Below are 24,676 nucleotides of genomic sequence, written 5' to 3'. Positions count from 1 at the left end.
ATCAACAACATCATTGTCATTACACATATTCACGTCATACACATTCAAATTATCCCCCAAAATATTATTTTCCCTTTCTAAAGTTACCAGATCCCTTTCACCAACATTTTCATTCTCACAGCATGCATTCTCTCTTTCATTCACACACATCTCTGAACTGCTACAAATTACATCATCTGACAAAGTGTTGTTCTTTTCCGCCCAAGTGTAAAACTCTGTTAAATTAAATGAATCACAATTACTTTTATCTACTGTGTGTTCTTGTGTACTGAAAATGTTATGTTTATCATCATTATTTTCCTCTTGTAATTTCTTCAATAAGTAACAACTAATGACCTGATGTGATAGCTTAGGTTTGGAACTGTCATGTTTGGGTTTATGATAGTCACATCCACTGGTCCTTTCATCATGCTCACCTTCTGCCTCAACCTTGCGGACCTTCAAGGGGGCGTCTACTCGTTTTTTATTTCTGGTTCCTGTTTGAACTGCTGATTGTGCTTCTGCCAATGTCTCTGATCAACATTTCTGATCCCATTCCTATGCCAAACATTACCTGATTGTTGGTAGTTTTTATTGTACTGATCTCTAACAAAATTTCTGTGATTTTGATCCCTAAAGTGTTCTCTATTTTGTTGATTATTACCGCGAAAATCATGTTCTTGTTTTGGATAAAAATTATGGTCCTTCTTTTGAAAATTGTTATATCCCCCTGAATTTTGACTGACACTATGGTAATTGTTTTGTTCCCTTTTTTGAAAGTTATCATTTCCCCAATTTTGACCATTACCTTTCTGAGTAAACCCACAGTGTGTTCTTGTTGTTACCCTATCCAACTTTTCAATATAATTGAGAAACTGCTCTACATTACTATCAGGACAATGAACTAAACTCAACTGCATTGCTGATGGCAATCTTCTCTTTAAGGTATCAATTTTGATCAAGTCATCCAAAGGTTTTGTTAAATGAATGAGTTTTTGAAGTTCACTTTTGCAAAATTGTTTCATGTTCCCATCTGATTCTCTATAGTTTCGCCCATTCAAAAATTCACTTTTTATTCCAGTTTAGGATCATCCCATAAATTTTCCAGAAATTTTGATTCAAATTCTGAAAAGGTCATCCCCAAAGTTACAATCTGGTTTGCCCAAGTCAAAGCTTCCCCTTCCAAGAATTTTTTAACAAATTTAATTTTTATTTCATCTGGTGAGTGAGGTAAAAAACAATCCTTACAATACTGCATAAAATCAACGGGATGTAAGGGTCCATCTACCGAAAAGTGCTTCACTGGAATATTAGATACAAGATTACATGTGTTGACATTGTGATTTTTGCTTTGAAATTCAGTGTCAAACCTTTCAAGTTTTTCGCTAAGTTCTTTGACAGATTTTTTGTTTTCTAAATCATTGCATTCTACTTTTTCTTCTAGAGTAACCAAACGATTGTCAGTTTTTTGTTCTACATTTTTTACTAAAACTTTTGTATTCTCATCAAAATTTTAAATTTCCCCTTTTATCTCATTAAAATCAATTAAATTTCTTTCCCTATCTACCAGTAACTCATTTTTTACAGTATTAATTTCACCGCTCAATTTAGAATCAATTTCATTTACTTTTGCTTCCACAGATTCAATTTTTTCCTCAACACTGCCAACTCTGTTCGAAAGCTCACCCACTTGGGTATTGACTGCTTGGACTTGCAACAAAATGTTATCAATTTTTTCATCCCAGTAAGTCTTATTGTCATCAACTGATTGTTTAATTTCTTTCGTTAAATTTACAGTAAAACTTTTTAAATCAAATTGATCGGTTCTTTCTGTTTCATTTGACCTGTCCTGATGTTCGAAGTCTATTAAATTACTACTTTCTACTTTAGGCACAATACTCTCGAAAATCTCATAAGTCATTGTGAAGAACAAAAATTTATACACAACAATACAAAACAAGATAAAAATATTGTTTTAACAAAATACTAGGGTTTCGTGACTTATCTGGAACACTCTTCTACTGTTGCAAAACCACGTTTTCCATCCGTGTGATTGCTGACCAAAATTATTGAAGTATTTTCTTCTGTCGAAAATTATATTTTTTTGCCGAAACATTTCTTCTCCAAAACTTTTACTTCCCGATGAACACAAACACTGTAACACACATTCTGAAGAAACTGGTATTAACACACAACAATTTTCTTCCTCGTAGCACTGTTGAAGATCTCGTGAACACAATATCCCGGCTGAGCCTCCAGTTGAAATATGGCTGCCCGGCTAAGACACAAGTTGAAAATATGGTCACTATTTTTTATTTACTTAAATTTGCCATATTTCGTGACAGTACCTTTTCCGTTAGACGTTTGCAAGGCGATATTAGTCTTGGCTTCAGTTGTCTAAGTATGATTCCACAATGCATCTATGTCAGCTGCAGAAAAGACGTGATTCAACGTGTTTCTCTCATTTTGGTGTTTCAAATACAGTTTCTTCAAAAGTAGTTTCTTCTTTTTAGTTAATACAAAAATAATAGTAACATAATTCAAAATTATTTATGACTGCGATCTTCACATTGTTCTTCCGTCAACACACACCAAGAGTTAGCTGCCGACTGACTATAGTCAAAGACGACTCCAACGTCAAAGATATTTTACACAATTCACAAGTTTCCACTTGTAATCAGTCTCTTTGCTATTCTTCGATACATTTTCTAATAGTAATCAATATGCTTTTACTCTCAAAAACAGAAGTAAATTAACATATAATAAGACAAATTATAATAAATTCTGACAAAAATATAAGAAAACATTTACAATTCGGTATCGACAAATACGGTAAAAAAAATAACATCTCCCAGATCCATTACAGCAGGAACTGGAATTCAATAGGCCGTTAGGTACGATATCATGGAACTTTCATATTCTGCATGAGATTATGTAAATTTCTATGATGACTGAAGTACTTTGGTAGCGATAAGGATTTCGTTGACAGTGGATGACTCAGCAGAGAAGTTTAAAATAAACTGATACATAGAGCTAAAGCTGTCTGTGGCTATACTGTGTTCACCATAAGAATGAAATGGTTCAAATGGCTCTGAGCGCTATGGGACTTAACTTCTAAGGTCATCAGTCCCCTAGAACTTAGAACTACTTAAACCTAACTAACCTAAGGACATCACACGCATCTATGCCCGAGGCAGGATTTGAACCTGCGACCGTAGTGGTCGCGCGGTTCCAGACTGTAGCGCCTAGAACCGCTCGGTCACCCCGGTCGGCATAAGAATTAACCTGATGTAAACATTACACCATGTGTTCTTTCACGTTTGCTTGACTCTCATTGGATTTCGTTTCACGTGGAGCAGAAGCCAAACTGTGTCCAGTACAGTGAAGTACGATCATAAGAATACGTTCCATGCTGTTGGAAATTTGTGGTAAGTTCCTATGGGACCAAACTGCTGAGGTCATCGGTCCCTAGGCTTACACACTACTTAATATAACTTACACTAAGGACAACACACACACACCCATGCTCGAGAGAGGACTACGACGGGGGGAGCTGCGCGAACCGTGACAAGGCGCCGTAGACCACGCGGCTACCCCGCATCTTTATGTTGGGTTACACGCACGTAGGCTGAACGATGATGTAGGACAACAGTTTTGCTTGCGCATTTAACTTGCACAACACTGGCCAACCGTCTGCTCCAACTAACTTGCAATGATGTGGGCAGTTGCAGTTAAGACATAAAAAGAGATGAGCAGAGAAACAATATAGCTTCAAATGTCATTTAATTTTTAAAGAGAATGAAATAATATTCGACAAAACTTCAGCATACCGCACGCTTCTTAAGTGAGCAGACTCGAACTGATGTTTTTAAAACGCTCTCGTTTACAAACAAGAGTTGTGAAAATTCCTAACTCAAACACAGGGTAATTTTTCTGAGCGAGCTACGTGTGAGGCAAAAGCATGCTGCAGGGATTTCGCAGTAACGTTAAATACTGAAGCCGTTGAAGGTATTAATTACAGTCAGTCGTCTGGTAATCTCTTACATTTCAATTCTGGAACTGTCATCTGCTACGCTGATAACGAGTCGATCAACAACAGAATACACAAAGCCGCCCAGGCGCCGCATTTTCTCCTCTTCTTTTATGAAGTGCCGTCGTTCTATATCCCGCCAACGTTCGTTCGGCAGTGACATGTGAAAAAGCTGCGTGCGTTTGTACCAGTACGTCTGGCAGCTTAACCATCTTTTTATTTCTCACGACAGATCCCTTAACTTGCCTCCAGATCAGTTCTGTTTGGTTAACACTGTATGGTAGAGTGGAAAATGTAAAAATGCTACATTTTTATGATGCGCTTGACGCTGAGAAAATGACTGTTTTTCATGTTTCTACGTTACTTATCAGTCTGGTTCGTTTAAGACTATATCTTTGGTATAAAACAATGGTCGTAATCCAAATAAAGAGTATTTGGTCTTTCATTTTTGTCCTAAGGAATTAAACATGTTTTCTTAATTTTAGCAACCTTTATTGACAATCTTTCATAAAATATCGACAATTAACAATTTGTATTTGAAATAAAGACGAGGATTTCGCTTGCAGTATGTACAGGGTGTTTCAAAAATGACCGGTATTTTTGAAACGGCAATAAAAACTAAACGAGCAGCGATAGAAATACACCGTTCGTTGCAATATGCTTGGGACAACAGTACATTTTCAGGCGGACAAACTTTCGACATTACAGTAGTTACAATTTTCAACAACAGATGGCGCTGCAAGTGATGTGAAAGATATAGAAGACAATGCAGTCTGTGGGTGCGCCATTCTGTACGTCGTCTTTCTGCTGTAAGCGTGTGCTGTTCACAACGTGCAAGTGTGCTGTAGACAACATGGTTTATTCCTTAGAACAGAGGATTTTTCTGGTGTTGGAATTCCACCGCCTAGAACACAGTGTTGTTGCAACAAGACGAAGTTTTCAACGGAGGTTTAATGTAACCAAACGATCGAAAAGCGATACAATAAAGGATCTGTTTGAAAAATTTCAACGGACTGGGAACGTGACGGATGAACGTGCTGGAAAGGTAGGGCGACCGCGTACGGCAGCCACAGAGGGCAACGCGCAGCTAGTGCAGCAGGTGATCCAACAGCGGCCTCAGGTTTCCGTTCGCCATGTTGCAGTTGCGGTCCAAATGACGCCAACGTCCACGTATCGTCTCATGCGCCAGAGTCTATCCATACAAAATTCAAACGCGGCAACCCCTCAGCGCCGCTACCTTTGCTGCACGAGAGACATTCGCTAACGATATAGTGCACAGGATTGATGACGGCGATATGCATGTGGGCAGCATTTGGTTTACTGACGAAGCTTATTTTTACCTGGACGGCTTCGTCAATAAACAGAACTGGCGCATATGGGGAACCTAAAAGCCCCATGTTGCAGTCCCATCGTCCCTGCATCCTCAAAACGTACTGGTCTGGGCCGCCATTTCTTCCAAAGGAATCATTGGCCCATTTTTCAGTTCCGAAACGTTTACTGCGTCACGCTATCTGGACATTCTTCGTGAATTTGTGGCGGTGCAAACTGCCTTAGACGACACTGCGAACACCTCATGGTTTATGCAAGATGGTGCCCGGCCACATCGCACGGCCGACGTCTTTAATTTCCTGAATTAATATTTCGATGATCGTGTGATTGCTTTGGGCTATCCGAAACATACAGGAGGCGGCGTGGATTGGCCTCCCTATTCGCCGGACATGAACCCCTGTGACTTCTTTCTGTGGGGACACTTGAAAGACCAGGTGTACCGCCAGAATCCAGAAACAATTGAACAGCTGAAGCAGTACATCTCATCTGCATGTGAAGCCATTCTGCCAGACACGTTGTCAAAGGTTTCGGGTAATTTCATTCAGAGACTACGCCATATTATTGCTACGCATGGTGGATATGTGGAAAATATCGTACTATAGAGTTTCCCAGACCGCAGCGCCATCTGTTGTTGAAAATTGTAACTACTGTAATTTCGAAAGTTTGTCTGCCTGAAAATGTACTGTTGTCCCAAGCATATTGCAACAAACGGTCTATTTCTATCGTTGCTCGTTTAGTTTTTATTGCCGTTTCAAATATATCGGTCATTTTTGAAACACCCTGTAATTGGAAACAAGAATACGTTTATTATTCATGAAAAAATGATGATGAATTATGCAATTACGAGATGTAGGTATTTCAAACTGAACGAAAGGAAAGGGCGACCAAGGTGAGACTTGCACCATCGGTCCATAAACTGTACAATACTATGACTCTTCTACACTACCGATTCCGCTATACATCCAGTGTACATTTGAATGTCAACTGTATCAAATACAGTCCCTCGAAAAACTTCAGCGTTGATTTTTTCTATAAATTTATAAAAAACATTAAGAACAACCTATTTCTCGGCGCTTTCTTACCGTGTTCCACACGCGTCTTTCAATACGGAACAGGAATTAGAATCGGCCATTTCATACTGGGTATTAACAACGTGACAATTAGAGCACAACAGTACAGAGGCTTGACTGTACACGATTTTTGAAATAGAAACTACATAGCTAAAGCGTGATTAAGAAAAACTTCGTCGGCTGTTAATACATTAGAATATCTTAAAGTTTTAACGTAACTTAGTAGTAAGATATCTAATACATAACTAGAACCTACTTCCAAGAGAGTAGCAGCACCAATATACGTGTGCTATGGCTTCTGACCAATCATCGCGTTTGTGTTTCTTTACATCAAGTTTATTCTTTTGGTGAATTGAGTACAGGAATATCTCGATTCCGAAATCAGAAATGTAAGATATGTATTCTGGAAGAACGGCTATAGCAATCTACATATGTATTATGTTAGACATCTCTAAGTAAAAAAACCACAGAGATAATCTTTATTATGATGATCATCCAATGGCATTCCTTCCTTTCTTCGAAGCTGCAACAAATTATATACAGAGAGCCTTGGGCGGACGAGGTATTTATCCTGCTTTCCGACCAGCCAAGAAAATTAAAGAGATGCTGCACTCACTAAAAGACTGCATACAGCGGAGACCTTGGTGTTCCTGAAATTTATAAAATTCTTTGTGATTGTGGTATCATCTACAGTGGTCAGTCGGTGCGAGCTATTCCAGAACGATGCACTGGGCAGCGACACCAAATTGAATATTGCGACTGCGAAATATGTGCTATTGCCGAACACAGCCTCATGAAAGAAACTTACGATTATGTTCGTTAAAATGGAGATATTATCCCATGCTTCTACCTACTGGGATTCTGTCATCAAACAAGCCGTAGAGATCAGAATGTGCAAAACAGCTTTCACCAAAACAGTGGCTGCACCCTTAGTGGTTGCATGGAAACGGGGATTTGAGTCAACCACCATCCGACGAAATCTCATCGCTATGAGTAGTCTTCTGTCATATGGATCAATATAATCTCTGGTAGCATATGGAAGCTCTGTAACAGCCCCATGATCTAATTCAGCCAGCGAAAGTACCTAACGGCCAACTGAAACATCGTAATGATGGCGACGGAGGAAACTGCCGGAAGTTTGAGAATGACAAATGTGACAAAGCTAGAATTCCTTGAAACATTTATTCCAGCCTATTATATACACTGGTGGAATGAAAATCACAACAGCAAAAAATAAGTAATGTATGAAATTTCGGGAATACATTTGTCTAGATAATAGATTTACGTAATTAACAATGCAAGATGACAGGTTAATGTAAAGACTACATAACCCACTGCAAATGTGAAAGGCTGCTATGTTACTTACCGGTGCAACCGACACAATGTTGAACGCAAGCATGCAGGCGTACATGTACTGTCTTGTACAGTTCCCGGATGTCAGTTTATGAAATGGAGTTCCTTATCTGTTGCTCTTGCTATTTCTGAATGACGCTGGAGTTGTCATTGATGATGTCCCATTTGTGCTCGTTTGGGGACAGATCAGGTGATCGAGCAGGCCAAGGCAATATGTTGACACTCAGGTAGAGGATATTGAGTTACAACAGCGGTACATGGGAGAGCGTTATCCGGTTGTAAAACACCCCTGGAATGCTGTTCATGAATGGCAACACAGTAAGTCGAATCACCAGACTGACGTACAAACTTGAAGGCAGGGTGCATGGATAACCGCGAGAATGCTCCTGCTGTAGTAAGGAATCGCACCTTAGGCCGTAACTCCAAGTGTAGGTCCAGTGTGTCCAGCACGCAGTCGGGTTGGCTGCAGGCTCTCAACTGGCCTCTTTATAACCAACACACGTTCATTACTGGGACCGAGGCAGAACAAGCCTTCATCCGGAAACACAACAGACCTCCATGCTGCCCTCCAATGGTCCCTCGTTTGACACCACTGAAGTCGCATTCTTGATTAACATCAACTCACCAAGCGCAGTCTCAGAGGAAACTAACGCGCGCGACCGTTACAGTGTGTATTTTAAGCTAACCTGATTTGCATCCTCATATTGGCACTACGGGAGCAACTTTTATGCAGCTGTGGAGAAATTGGAAAAGACATCATCTGTCAGCTGCAGAAACGCGACTACCAGGTTGTGTTTATTTCGCACAACTCCTTGCTGGTGTTGCAATTTTCTTTCCGTCAATGTATGTGCAAAGTATGAACATACTATACAGCTTACCGTCATTGTGACAGACAATGATACTAGACATGCATTGTGAGCACAAAAGAACTTTGCGCTTTCCAAATTTCACACACATCAAATGTTTCGACTTATTTGTTTTAAACCATAACCTGTTAATAAGTGTGTCTGGATTCTTTCTTTTTTTTTCATGTGTGGACGCATTTCTTTTGTGTAGGATGCCGCTGCTAGAGAGCGTGTTCCAATCGAGCAACCTCTGTCTTGTTTTCGTTTGTTTCTCCACATGATTGGGAATTGGAATCCCGCGGTGTCGACCCGATCTCACTCATCCAGCTGACACTGGCAGAATTCGCTATCCTCAGCAGCACCAAGTTCTGCGTTCAGTTAATCTAAAACGCTGAAGAATCGGATCCCTAGCTTTCCATTTGGTCTCAGCTCTTAATTTGAAACATATAAAATATTTGAGAAGTTCGTAAATGTGTGTTTGTTTAGACTATGTTGTTGTTCTTGTGGTCTTCAGTCCTGTGACTGGTTTGATGCAGCTCTCCATGCTACTCTATCCTGTGCAGGCCTCTTCATCTCCCAGTACCTTCTGCAACCTACATCCTTCTGAATCTGCTTAGTGTATTCATCTCTTGGTCTCCCTCTTCGATTTTTATCCTCCACGCTGCACTCCAATACTAAATTGGTGATCCCTTGATGCCTGAGAACATGTCCTACCAACCGATCCCTTCTTCTAGTCAAGTTGTGCCACAAACTCCTCCCCAATTCTATTCAATACCTCCTCATTAGTGTTTAAACTATGTAATATCTTTTACTAGTTTTTAAGATTGCTTACTTCTAGGAGGTCTAAATTAAGGCTCAGACCAATAACTCCAAAATCAGTCAACCTTATGAAAAACGCACCATACTTAATTTTGGCTCAGTGATGAATAATCGCTGTCTAAAGATGGTCTGTTTCAGACAGCCCTATTGTGTATCAAAGATTATTTCGTTTGAACAGTAGAATTCTGATATTAAAAAAGTATTTTGTAATTTACAACCACTGCCTATTGTCGGACATTTGGGCCCTTAGTAAGAGTACCACTAAACCTTCAAAATTCAGTTACGTATGTCGGTGTTTTGTGTAAATGCATGTGCTTTAATGAGCAAGTATTCAATTTTTCGTTCGCAGTTTTTGTTATCCATGAGCAATTTTCCTCATTTAATTTTGTAATGTGAAACAATTAATCCAATGATGATTGCGTGACAAAGATAATTTTGTCTAAACAAAATTGGCAGCTGCTAACCGACGCCTATTAAAATTATTCATAACTGTTTAAATAATTACTTTCCACCTAATCTCTCCTGTTCGTAAGTATGGCTTCTTAAGGAGGGTTTCACGTATGTCTGTATATTGTGATCCAGTGCATCTATCTTAAAGAGAGACGCAATCTAAACTGTCTATTTACGTTGCTTACCTCTGTTTCTCTGTTTTCAGGTGAGTACCGCTTTCTTCTACTTGAATCGCTTGCCCTATATAGCGGAACTCCGTGGTAAGTTCTGCATTTCTCTTCCTTTCTGTCCACATTACTGGCGCCTGATGTATGGGACGTCTAATGCGTAGCTCTGTTGTCCACATAAAATAGAGAGATGTGGCCTCAAGTTTAAACGAACATCTCCCGACCCCCATCCCCTCTGTGTTCGCTCTAATTAAACATGAGCTGCAGATGAAAACAGTTTATCCAGATTAAAACTAAGGCCGTTTCTTCCCTCGCTTGAGCAGTAGCTGCTCTAAAAACATTTAAAACCTGTGTTTAAATAACTCGCATTCATTGTAGAAGTAATAAAGTCCGTTTTTCTGTAGATAACGAAGCAGCCACTAACTACTCTCAAAACAGTCAAAATACTTGATCAAATATATACAGTTTATTGTAGGAAGAATAAATTAATTCGATACATATTCAGCGTCAAATATCAGCGGAAGGAAACAATATAAGGTAGTCCTTGTAAACAACTTTGTACAGCTCGACCAAACCGAAAGCGATTGAATGAGTAGTACACAGTGAAGGAAACAGATCTTCCTATCTTCGCAAACCGAATTCTTTTACTGCCTCGCCACAATGACAGATCATGAAATTCCAAAAGCATTTCGCCGTTTGCCGACATTCTTCTTACAAATGGAAATGCCAGATGGCTATTGGTTCTGCAAGCTTGTGGTAATGTTGTACCTCGGGTTTTTTACCAGCTGACGTCCAAAACAACTAAACGTGTGAATGTAGCAAGTACTCGCATGTTCTGAACGTTACCTGTTTAATAGCGAAATAGTATGTACACACCTCATACAAACTACAGCACTTCATTTGAATTCACTATAGGTAATAGCTAGGTGGCTATTACTATGCGACAATATTATTATGTTTAGTGATCAACCAGTGACGCCCCACCTCGATTCTTTAAAGAATCTAATTCCCGTGTATAAAACGGCTATGTGTTTTGTGCTTCGTTTTAAGAAAAAACTACCTCTTTACCCGTTACAGTTTTTATGACTTCATATCTCTTGAACTGTGTACCTTTCGATGACATAATTTTGCAGGTACGTTCAAGGCTATACAGTGGTGTATGGGGATACTGTATACAGAAAGTGTTGCGAATAGTTAGTGGCACAGAAGTAATCATTACAGTATACATGTGATGTGTTATGACAGCGAAAGGAACCTGTGACCAGTGGAGACAGTGCCACAAGTTCCTCCAAAAAATCGTAACACAACACACACACAAGTGTCATACTAACGTAAATCCACCTGATGATGGAGATTTAAACCTTTGAAACGCGTCGTGGAGATAAATAAAACGATGACTGGTAACAGTACACTTATTGTTTTGCGAGGTGCGACGGGGCTAGCATTGTATTTAACACTAAATTCGTCTAGAATCTTCAGATGGAAATTATGCTCTAAGCCCCCCCCCCCCTTTTCTAACTCCAACTTTTGTTGTTGCACATGGATTAAGAAGAAACGCGAACTGACTGTAATCGACCCTGCAAGTGGAGCAGAAAAGAGTTTGGCACCTGCAATAATTTAATTTGATAGAAATTAATTTTGATAAAGGAAAGTTTCATTAACGTGGTGAGAAATGAAAGGGCTGCTCTACCGATCTACAGAATGAGAGTTCTGTCCAAAATAACAATTTGATTTATTATGATTAAACTCAAAATAATAAACAAAACACATGAAAAATTTATAATGCGTCAAATTGAATACTCAAATAAATCCTGTGAAGGTGAAGTTGTCCATAAACTAGTTTGTGACATTTATGACCATGTGGTATGTGGAGCCAATTCCTTGCAACTCAAATCTTAAGAGAAACACCCAGCCAACACAACATTAATTGCTGCTACAGTAGTGAGAACTCAGGCAGTGAACACCCGAGACAGAACCACGTTAGAAAAGATGGGAACAGGCGTGCTCTGCTGAACTCTGATTATCACATAGCAAAATTCCCTAATCTGCTGATGCTGCGGACATACATTACCATGCTCTCTTCTTAACTGCACGGACACGATCTGGCGTACTGGAGGCGATGGCTGGTTGCTTCGACGTCCCGTCGTGGTGATGATAATGTCGCGAGTATAGCCCAAAACAAATTAACCTGGTCTGGTTGTTACAGACTGAAAACTTCCTATCAATACAAATGCGCCTGTGAGGGAGACGAAGAAGGCTCGCCACACAATCACTGACGGTACAGTGAGTGATTTTAACAAGCGAAGTCACACAGTAAGTCCGATACAGTAAACTTTAGCCAAAACTGCTCATGACGGACAAAATAGGCCGCTTGTACGCAGAACGCTCAATTGGCCAACTGTACTCGGGAAGTTACGTTGAAGTCGAAACTTCAGCAACTTCGTTAAACAGTTACAATCAAATAAAAGTATATTAGACAGCCAACGGAAGGCAGGCTGTCCAGAGCAGAGAGAACTCAGTCTTGTAACCTACTCCGACCGAAAGGCGAGAGCTGACTCTCACTAGAGCACCCGTACAAACCGAACACAGAACATTCCCGCCCCCACGACAGTGGCCGTGGTCAAACGTTCCAATCAGCAACTCGAAAACCGGCGGAAAATTCCACTCTATTGCCGAAGCACTACCATTCCACCAATGGAGATTCTTGGCGCCAATTTCTGCGCCGATTTTGCTACGTCACCGAGCTATGTCCTGAGCAAGCCAATCACAGTTACTATTTGGCAGAAAACCCTGGAATTTGCCCGCCAAGACTGCCTGGGGCACAAGTCATTTGCACGCCTCGCTGATAGCCCGCCAGAAAGTGTTTTCGCTAAGTTTCTGCGAAGTAACGGAATCTCTAGCTCCAGCCGCTCCTTCAGGCCCCTGTGGGGGTGTCGCCCCCGCTCTTATGACATTGTCAGCGTCTGGACAGCATCCACTCGACTCCCTCACACCCGTCGGCATAACCCTTTCAATATAAGCTGAAACCCACCTGTCACCAGGTGATGAGAGATGCTGTGTGGGAAGTCTGCATGTGAAGCAATAGCAACTTTTCACCACATGCAATTACAGAGGAAAATATTCATATCTTCTGAGTTATCAATACTAGCCTTGTAATGACAATACTCGGCCATACTTCCCCAAATCGAATTACTCAGAGTAAGATATAAATATGAGAGGGGGCAAGTCACTGTGTGCATCTTAAAGGCATGTCACATCTCAGTTTCATTTAAAGGGTGGTTTTAATTAAACTTTCCTTACTTGAGAAGACTCCCATGAAAAACGAGTCATCCTACAACGATTTAACTTTGTGGAAACATTTCTAGGGGCATTCGTAAGCAACGAATAAACTAATGAAAGAAACCCATTTTAATTTCCACATGCGAGGGTTCAAAGCTGGTGATTTTGGCTGTTACACAGTTTGGAACAATCGGCCATTTATTCGGTTTGCTCCTGGAAGAGGACGACGGATAATTACGCCACTAATTCTTGAAGAAGTTACTGTTGCCATGACTGAGAATGATGGCCGCAATGTGCGATCTTCAAGCAGAGAACGAGCTGTATCACGACAGCTGCACAGTCCATGGTCCACCATTAGAAAAGTGCTATGAACAATTATGAAATGGCATCCATACAAACTTCACATTAGTCAACAACTATTACAAAGAGACGCTGACATTCGACCAAACTTTGTTTCAGGTGAAAATTAAAATGTATTTCTTAAAATGGTTTTTTCGTTATTTTATTGTTCTTGCAAATGTTTGTAATTAGTTACATTGTCCTACGATCACTCATTTTTCATTGGACCCCTCTCAAGTAGCGAAGGTTCAATTATAAAAACCCTGTTGTCTGGATACTTTGCGCAATATGAGTTACGATGTCTCAGTATGTATACGCAGTTCCTAACTTTAGTACTTGACTTGTTGTATTAAATGGAGGATATATCTTTTGGTGTGTACCATATGGGAGCATTTTAAATTTTTAAATTCGTTCGATAATTACATGAAATACTGAAAATCACATTTTTGTTGCCACTGAAACAAACAACTGGCGTCGTGTGACCAGGTGGTTGTGTCACTTGTTGTAATTATTGATTAAATGTTTTAAGAGACTAAACATCTAATGTCATCAGTCTCTTATTCACCCCACCCCCCTGGACGTAAGTAGTTTACCGGATCGGTCCGCGTCTAGAGATAATCTGATGTGCAGATATGAAACTGTTTTACCCGTTTAGTAGTAGGTCTATATGGATAAATAGTGTTTTCCGATAGTTTTTGGTTTTATTTCGTGAGAAACTGTGCTGTGTTGCTCTCACCCGTCGCTCTTCCACGAAACTATATCTGTTGCCCTTCCCTCATTCCCTCTTTCAACTCAGCATGTACTATGATGACTTAACATGTTACTTCTCTACTACTAAATGTATGCACAACACATATTGCAGACAGTGTCCATATTAGTTAACGAGATATGACGTTTTATATACGGGAGTATCTTAGATAATCGGGATGGGCTGAAGAAAGGGTTACTCGTAGTTCAAGAGGGAAGTAAAGAACCCTATATCGACTTGGTCAGGCGTTTCAGTTATCAGTATAAGTAGAATTCTACGTGTAGCTAACAGACATCGGTCGATTCCGACATCGCAGGTCAGTAACCACACTATTCATATTTATTAGAAAACGCTCTGGTTGCAGCTGTTGTTGTCGATACTTCTAAAGGATACAGCAGCTGACATACGCTTGCTGATGTTCAAGCGCATTATCACATCGTACATTATTTTGTTGGTTTCAGTCATACGATGTAGTTTCATTACTTTATTCAAAATTCAAAATTAAAATAGCGACTACAAACGTCTATAGTTATGTAATGCATAGCGTTACATCGATAAGAACTACAGAGAATGTAAAAGAAAGTTCAAAACACATTCTACATACATTAGAAGTATTCTACACTCCTGGAAATTGAAATAAGAACACCGTGAATTCATTGTCCCAGGAAGGGGAAACTTTATTGACACATTCCTGGGGTCAGATACATCACATGATCACACTGACAGAACCACAGGCACATAGACACAGGCAACAGAGCATGCACAATGTCGGCACTAGTACAGTGTGTATCCACCTTTCGCAGCAATGCAGGCTGCTATTCTCCCATGGAGACGATCGTAGAGATGCTGGATGTAGTCCTGTGGAACGGCTTGCCATGCCATTTCCACCTGGCGCCTCAGTTGAACCAGCGTTCGTGCTGGACGTGCAGACCGCGTGAGACGACGCTTCATCCAGTCCCAAACATGCTCAATGGGGGACAGATCCGGAGATCTTGCTGGCCAGGGTAGTTGACTTACACCTTCTAGAGCACGTTGGGTGGCACGGGATACATGCGGACGTGCATTGTCCTGTTGGAACAGCAAGTTCCCTTGCCGGTCTAGGAATGGTAGAACGATGGGTTCGATGACGGTTTGGATGTACCGTGCACTATTCAGTGTCCCCTCGACGATCACCAGTGGTGTACGGCCAGTGTAGGAGATCGCTCCCCACACCATGATGCCGGGTGTTGGCCCTGTGTGCCTCGGTCGTATGCAGTCCTGATTGTGGCGCTCACCTGCACGGCGCCAAACACGCATACGAACATCATTGGCACCAAGGCAGAAGCGACTCTCATCGCTGAAGACGACACGTCTCCATTCGTCCCTCCATTCACGCCTGTCGCGACACCACTGGAGGCGGGCTGCACGATGTTGGGGCGTGAGCGGAAGACGGCCTAACGGTGTGCGGGACCGTAGCCCAGCTTCATGGAGACGGTTGCGAATGGTCCTCGCCGATACCCCAGGAGCAACAGTGTCCCTAATTTGCTGGGAAGTGGCGGTGCGGTCCCCTACGGCACTGCGTAGGATCCTACGGTCTTGGCGTGCATCCGTGCGTCGCTGCGGTCCGGTACCAGGTCGACGGGCACGTGCACCTTCCGCCGACCACTGGCGACAACATCGATGTACTGTGTAGACCTCACGCCCCACGTGTTGAGCAATTCGGCGGTACGTCCACCCGGCCTCCCGCATGCCCAGTATACGCCCTCGCTCAAAGTCCGTCAACTGCACATACGGTTCACGTCCACGCTGTCGCGGCATGCTACCAGTGTTAAAGACTGCGATGGAGCTCCGTATGTCACGGCAAACTGGCTGACACTGACGGCGGCGGTGCACAAATGCTGCGCAGCTAGCGCCATTCGACGGCCAACACCGCGGTTCCTGGTGTGTCCGCTGTGCCGTGCGTGTGATCATTGCTTGTACAGCCCTCTCGCAGTGTCCGGAGCAAGTATGGTGGGTCTGACACACCGGTGTCAATGTGTTCTTTTTTCCATTTCCAGGAGTGTATTTACTCCTCTTCGGTATAAGATACAAGCGACGATCCATTACATGCCATACATTCTGAATCATGTGTGCAGTCATCGAAGCGAGAGCTTCAGAGATTCACATTTTGCGCTTTGGTATTTTTTCGGCAAAGAAGCTACATGCACAAAGTCTTTCTCATTACTCCACAAAAAGTAAGTCATCGCGTCAGATCTAGAGATCTTGATGGCAAAGAGGAGAAATCGTCGCCTTGTTCAGTACGAATGATCCAGCGGTTTGGAAGATGTTGATATAAAAATGTGCCAACATCCAATGTGGCAGCATGCGGAATCTTGCTAAAATATGTTATGCTTGGAATTCGTATGAGGTTGTGGCATGTTCAGATAGAGGTTTGTTGAAAGACACAACTCAGCGCAGAAAAGTGACCGGTAGCAGGTTTAGTGCTGAGATCGCACAGTTAATTTTCTGGCTGAAGTTACGGACGACTATAGAGGCAGCATGGCTCAATATTTCTGTACGAGACTTCCAACGACTTGTTGAGCCCATGTCAGTTCGGCTTGCTGCACTACGCCGGGGAAAAGGAGGTCCGACACGACGACACGATATTAGGAGGTATCCCATGACTTTTGTCACCTCAGTGTACGTTTCCCGTAGTTTCCCTGGTGGGCTTAAAGCGAATTCCGAAATGGTTCTGTTGCAGACGCACTTACATTTTATTCCCATCTTTGTTAGTCCAGTAAAAGTGTCAAAAGAAAGGCTCGTTGCTCGCAGAAACTCAGGTAAAGCTTTTATTTTTTTATCTTGTGTATTTAGTCGATGCTATGTAAATCAAAATTTTCGACCTTCAAAACCCTCGATAGAACTTTTTGGTGCAAAAATACGACGAATTTTTTTTTCTCAGGTTTTCGTCTATTACTTGGAAACTATGCATCCTACTGAAAATTTTGCCATTATGAAAACGAAAAAGCATTAAATTTTGCGTCGAATGACCAACTTAAATGTCAAAATCGGTGCAGGTGTTTGGCTGCAATCAGTTATCGGAGTTCGGTCCTTTTTAACAACTCGGCTAAAAGGTCGGCTCCAACTCCATAATTAAAAAACGACTGCTAAAAAACTAAAACTAACTAAACTTCTCCCGGACAGGCCATGAAGGTCCAACGGTACCGAAACAAAAATGTCTTATTGAAATAGTTGTAGAGTATGAAGTTTCATGTAAGAAAAACATACAGTTTTAAGTTTTAGCCACTATTAAGGTTCATACACTTGAAAACCAAAGTAATTCCGTTTTGTTGTTTTTTGCAAGTAAAAGTTATTCGGTAAAATGAAATTTTCAATAGGAAGACATATAACTGTTCAACCTTCGGGTGCAGGGCTATCTATAGATCTCCTTCGATCGACATGTCGTAAATAGCCGAGGCTGCCATCCCCCCCGTTCCTTTGTTATCGTATCCATTGTTAGCCGCGCCCAGTCTTCCTGCGTTGTGCGAGCGACACGTTCAAAACTCCTTGTGTTTTGCAAAATTCTCGTTTCCTCATTTGAATTTACCTTCTTTGTGCGATCAGTGCATTTAAAATGAGTGCTCCAGATAGTACGGAGCTGTGTTTTACATGCGACGGCAATTTGGCACATGTTCATATGGTTAAAGTGAAACAGATAGGACTGGAAACGCTACTACAAATCAGAGAGCAAAGTAACACTGAAGCATATCGTTATTAACTGGTCTGGCTGAATTTGAAGTGCGCAGTGCTTGCCAGAAGAAGTAAAAAACACGAAACTGATTAGATCGTCTTTGACAAAGCGCCATGCACCGTCAACGTCAAAAATGGCTCTGAGCACTATGGGACTCAACTGCTGTGGTCATAAGTCCCCTAGAACTTAGAACTACCTAAACCTAACTAACCTAAGGACATCACACACATCCATGCCCGAGGCAGGATTCGAACCTGCGACCGTAGCGGTTGTGCGGTTCCAGACTGTAGCGCCTTTAACCGCTCGGCCACTCCGGCCGGCTCAACGTCGAATATTCGATCATACAAGAGTGTATTTGATTTTAATAAACATTGCTTTTGTTGTGGAGAGGAAGTTGATGCTAATGTGGAGAAACTTAGCAGACTCCCATACGCTAATATTTTTTCTAAAATGATGAAACGTAAATTAAGAGTTACTTTTATTTTGGCAGCAGAAAGGCGAGATGATTACTGGGATCGCAAACGTATCGGTGACGAGCACCTTTGTGCTAAAGATGCTTAATGTCATGTTTTGTCAGAGGTATTTTTATCGACCAATTAGGGGGGGAGGGAATGAAGGAAGTCGTGGATCCACAGAGATAGATGAAGCAATGAAAATGATTTCTTCCAAATCGTACAATCAGAAGAGAGCCTGTTTACTTTGCAGGAGTTGAGATACCAAATCTCGAGCGGCTGAGAAGCAGATGTAAGAACAATAATAACCAGACTGTTTCGGAAGTATTGTGAAGAGATCATGATTGCTGAGAGACACAAAAAGAGTACAATAATGGAACAGCTATAAAATTCTGTCGTGTAGTTTCTATCACATAAAGCTATCATATCCACTAGAAGAGCAATTGAGGTTGTACGCGTTACTGCAGATATACTTCGTGGGTACATCCGTACATAGGTCTATGATACATCGCAATACCCCCGCCCATGATGATTTCTTGTCAGATGTCCAATCGGTAATCCCTGAATCATTGATTCATTTCTCTGAGTCGTTGATTTTGAAAAACAATGGAGGAATTCTAGATAAATGGAAAAAAGTGTGCTGCTTTGTCACACTCAGTGATTTTTGCACTAAGGTCACGGTCGTTTCTATCTTCGCTATTTATTGGGCTCAATACATTCATGTACAAAATATTCGGATCAATGTTTATAGAAGCTTCCCTATTTGAGACGTCCTCAGTTCCACGACTCGAGCATCCTAACATAACCAGTGAACGATTCATCAAGTCTGTCTTTGATAATGGCGATTTTAACATCTGCACGAATGACGAGTTGAATACTTCCCATTTCATGGGAGGAATCATGGCAGTCACTGCGTACACAGCTATGGAATCCGACAAGGACATTCACCGGCAAAGTAGACGTTCAACTTCTGAATTTTTGTCTACAGTTGGTGTACCTCAGCTGATCACCTATCAAAAAGCGAGTGATGTTGGCTTACACAGTATTACACTACTGGCCATTAAAATTGCTGCACCAAGAAGAAATGCAGATGATAAACCGATATTCACTGGACAAATATATTATACTAGAACTGACATGTGTTTACATTTTCACGCAATTTAGGTGCATAGATCCTGAGAAATCAGTACCCAGAACAACCACCTCTGGCCGTAATAACGGCCTTGACACGCCTGGGCATTGAGTCAAACACAGCTTGGATGGCGTGTACAGGTACAGCTGCCCATGCAGATTCAACACGATACCACAGTTCATCAAGAGTAGTGACTGGCGTATTGTGACGAGCCAGTTGCTCGGCCACCATTGACCAGATGTTTTAAATTGGCGCGAGATCTGGAGAATGTGCTGACCAGGGCAGCAGTCGAACATTTTCCGTATCCAATAATGCCCGTACAGAACTGCAACATGCCGTCGTGCGTTATCCTGCTGAAATGTAGGGATTCGCAAAGATCGAATGAAGGGTAGAGCCACGGGTCTTAACATATCTGAAATGTAACGTCCACTGTTCATAGTGTCGTAAATGCGAACAAGAGGTAACCGAGACGTGTAACCGATGGCACTCCATACCATCACGCCGGGTGTACGCCAGTATGGCGATGACGAATACACGCTTCCAATGTGCGTTCACCGCGATGTCGCCAAACACGGATGCGACCATCATGACGCTGTAAACAGAATCTGGATTCATCCGAAAAAATGACGTTTTGCCATTCGTGCACCCAGGTTCGTCGTTGAGTACACCATCGCAGCCGGCCTTTGTGGCCGAGCGGTTCTAGGCGCTTCAGTCTGGAACCGCGCGACCGCTACGGTCGCAGGTTCGAATCCTGCCTCGGGCATGGATGTGTGTGATGTCCTTAGGTTAGTTAGGTTGATGAACTCAGATGTTAAGTCCCATAGTGCTCAGAGCCATTTGAACCATTTGAACACCATCGCAGGCGCTCCTGTCTGTGATGGAGCGTCAAGGGTAACCGCCGCCATGGTCTCCGAGCTGATAGTCCATGCTGCTGCAAACGTCGTCCAACTGTTCGTGCAGATGGTTGTTGTCTTGCAAACGTCTCCATCTGTTGACTCAGGGATCGAGACGTGGCTACACGATCCGTTGCAGCCATGCGGATAGGATGCCTGTCATCTCGACTGCCAGTGATACGAGGCCATTGGGATCCAGCACGGCGTTCCGTATTACCCTCCTGTACCCACTGATTCCATATTCTGCTAACAGTCATTGGATCTCGACCAACGCGAGCAGGAATGTCGCGATACGATAAACCGTAATCGCGATAAGCTACAATCCGACCTTTATCAAAGTCGAAAACGTGATGGTACACTTTTCTCACACGAGGCATCACAACAACGTTTCGCCAGGCAACGCCGGTCGACTGCTGTTTGTGTATGAGAAATCGGTTGGAAACGTTCCTCATATCAGCACGTTGCAAGTGTCGCCACCGGCGCCAACCTTGTGTGAATGCTCTGAAAAGTTAATCATTTGCATATCACAGCATCTTCTTCCTGTCGGGTAAATTTCGCGTCTGTAGCACGTCATCTTCGTGGTGTAGCAATTTTAATGGCCAGTAGTGTATTATACAGGATCTCAGACGACCTGAGAGCTTGAAAGTATCGCTCTGTAAATGAGATACTGTGAATTTATAGAAAGTGGAAGAAACTCACCGACATGCCAGAGTGTAATGGCTTCATGAAAGAAGCCACAAATCACCAACAGTCGGTTCCTTCAAACATTATCCTCCACTTTGTACGACACGGTATACACATCTCTTCTAGCAACACTGAAGAAATGCATAAAACATTGCCAATGTGATGTTTTGTTACTTTCGGTCAGAATCTCTATCTGAAGGCAGTGATTTAGAACACGTCGTTATACAAATTGGCTACTAATGTCCTTGTTGGGGTGCATCAGTATAATAATCACAGCAAGTGGCTTGATAGACTTAACGTCCACATTATTTGAGTGAGCGTTGAGTGAGCATTAGTACGCTCCAACATTAAGAGCTCATACGCGGGTTCACGTGGTATTGTCGTATCACATATTTCAGGAGACTGAGTTTGAAGAATATAAAATGAAAATAATTGAGGGATTATTGCTTTCCCGCAACAGATCATGATTATTCAAAAAAACAGATAAATTATGGGTACCAAGTAATGGCATGTCTAAGCTCACAAAACAGTCAATTGAGGCTGAGTGTTCTGTGAACTGTAATCTGCATTTAAACACCATGAAGAAAATGCTATCATACTTTCCTGCTGCTGGTCATTTCCAGTACGATAAATGTGCTCATCTTTACTTACAAGGGATGCTCACATTGGGAAACAAAATGTTACCGCTGAATTCAACAAATTTACATTTACAACTGAAGACTAAATCACCATTAAGTGAGGTGATAAATTTTGGTGTGGCGTATGGTCTGATATGACAACAGAGCAAACTGTAATGAAGACAGTGAAAGTGAAAGGCTGTTAAATTCACGGACGTGCGTTTTTAGAATCTGTGTTCTCAAAGTGGACTTCAGGGACGACATCCTTATAGGATGTTTGTCAAAAAATTTAGGAATTCTGTGATATGTCATCAGGAACAAGCGAGCAACATGTGGATTTAAAAGCTTCAAGCAGAGACCGAAATGCAGCAGGCAGTGAAAAACTGAATGATTGTTAAAACATCCACCTTTTCCAAAATGTTATGTGCTTATGTCAATAAACAATGGAGTAATTCGTTATAGAATCCGTAAATTGTCATGAGGCATTTGAAAAAGGCATTAAGGGGATCACCAGAATTAAAGGAGAGAACTTTAAAAACGTCTCACTTCAATACAACCTCAAAGTCATAAAACTTGCATCCTGCATTGCAGTTGACAAGATCGGGAAGAAGAGGATTCTTAACGCAAACCCATTAACATTATTTCACGGACTGTGCGTTATCAAACAGTCTGATGAAATCTTGAAGTACTGTTTCTCGTTTGAACTTTCCCCATACCCCATGTCGTTGTTCACAGAAGGCGCTCTCACTAAGAGATTAAAATCATCCGGTTCTAGGCGCCTCAGTCCAGAACCGCGCTGCTGCTATTGTCACAGGTTCGAATCCTGCCTCGGGCATGGATGTCCTTAGGTTAGTTAGGTTTAAGTAGTTCTTAGCCTGGGGTACTGATGACCTCAGATTTTAAGTCCCATAGTGCTTAGAGCCAGTTGAACCATTAAAATCATCTCTCTGTGATGCATTCACGGGTCTCGAAGGAAATGAAGTACCTAAAATAAAAAGCTTTGTGGTGGATGGTGGCCACCTGTTCCATAAGGTTATTTGGCACATCAAAGGACATTCTGGAACCATCTGTGATAAATATGAAACCTATTTGAGAAAGCACTACGGATCCGAAATCACAGCCATATTCGATAGTTATCCAAGTGATGTTTCGCAAAAGGAACGAAACCTTCTGAAAGATCTCGTCGCTTATAGATGCTAGATTCTTCATCAAATATCATTTTCGATGAAGATATAACTGCAGCAGCAGCACAGAAGAAGTTTCTCGCAAATGAAAGCAACAAGAACCGCTTGATTTTGATGCTCATGCGGAAGTTTGAGGATGGAGGTATTGAAGTGCTACAGGCAGAAGAAAATGTGGATTCATTAATTGTGGAAACAGCTATTTCCTAAGTTGCTGAGTGTGACGTGTGGCAATCCTGATCGAGGACACTGACGTTCAAAAATAGCTCTGAGCACTATGGGACTTAACATCTATGGTCATCAGTCCCCTAGAACTTAGAACTACTTAAACCTAACTAACCTAAGGACATCACACAACACCCAGTCATCACGAGGCAGAGAAAATCCCTGACCCCACCGAGAATCGAACCCGGGAGACACTGACGTGCTCGTTCTCCTAACGGGTCGAGGAAATAACTACAACACCTATATATATTATGACTTTTGAACACTAGTAAGGTAAATACATTGTTTGTTTTCTATCAAAATCTTTCATTTGCTAACTATGCCTATCAGTAGTTAGTGCCTTCAGTAGTTTGAATCTTTTATTTAGCTGGCAGTAGTGGTGCTCACTGTTTTGAGTAGTTCAAGTAACGAAGATTTTTGTGAGGTAAGTGATTTGTGAAACGTATAGGTTAATTTAGTCAGGGCCATTCTCTTGTAGGGATTATTGAAAGTCAGATTGCGTTGCGCTAAAAAATATTGTGTGTCAGTCCAAGCACAGTCATGTATAATTTTTCTAAGGGGACGTTTCATAATATGACTGCACCGATTTTAATATTTAAATAGTTCATTCGGCGCAAAATTTAATGTTCTTTCATTCCGGTACTGACAAAATTTCAATAGGATGCATAATTTTTTTTTTTTTTTCACAGAAAGTTGTCCCGACGGTTTTGAAGGTCGAAAACTTGCATACAACATACTCTCAAGTACACGCACAAGATTAAAAAAATTAAATCTTCTACCTCGTTTTTTGCAAGAAAAAGGTTGTTTCAGGAGAGTTAAAAAAAGTTCTGTTGCAAAGATAGCTAAAACGTAATCTCCCTCGTCAATTAAATCTGCCAGGAAGTTTCAAATTTGATATGTTTTATCATTTTATTAACTGCTCATGAACTTTATAAATTAAACAATAATAATTGAACCACTCGTCCTCCATATACAATCCATAGCGATTCAAATAAGGGCACAATGTGCCAGGAATAAAAAATGACTACGGATCGGGAGCCGGTATTTGGTGAACTCATCACATGGATCGATACGACCCTACAGTAGTGTGGCTTAGAGTAAGGCTTTCTGAAGCTAATTGCATTCCTGGCAGCTTTTACCCCCCTATTGGCATCCATCTACAGGAATGCGATGTAGGAGGGAGGTGGAGCTCTCTGTGTTTTATCACATTCCCCGCTGCAGATTTCAGCGGCATTCTGCACCCAGCGCGATTTCTTCGGTAACCGATGACGCACCAGACCACTGTGGCCTTTCTGTCACCTTCGTTAATTGAGTAGCTTGTCATTTTTAAAAAATGTAGATCATCGTTCTCCATACCACACGAAACCACTGCTTG

General features: G+C 41.7%; 1 protein-coding gene across 1 annotated transcript in view; it reads left to right on the top strand.

Annotated features, from left to right (window-relative positions):
• Nucleotides 1-24,676, top strand: part of LOC126419113 (synaptotagmin-7-like) — a 572,342-nt gene that overhangs the window by 105,016 nt on the left and 442,650 nt on the right. The gene's annotated exons all lie outside the window — the stretch shown is intronic.

Source organism: Schistocerca serialis, chromosome 9 (genome assembly GCF_023864345.2).
Source record: "Schistocerca serialis cubense isolate TAMUIC-IGC-003099 chromosome 9, iqSchSeri2.2, whole genome shotgun sequence".
Classification (NCBI taxonomy): domain Eukaryota; kingdom Metazoa; phylum Arthropoda; class Insecta; order Orthoptera; family Acrididae; genus Schistocerca; species Schistocerca serialis.
The sequence above is the reverse complement of the archived record's forward strand: the minus strand, read 5'-3'. Positions and strand labels throughout refer to the sequence as shown.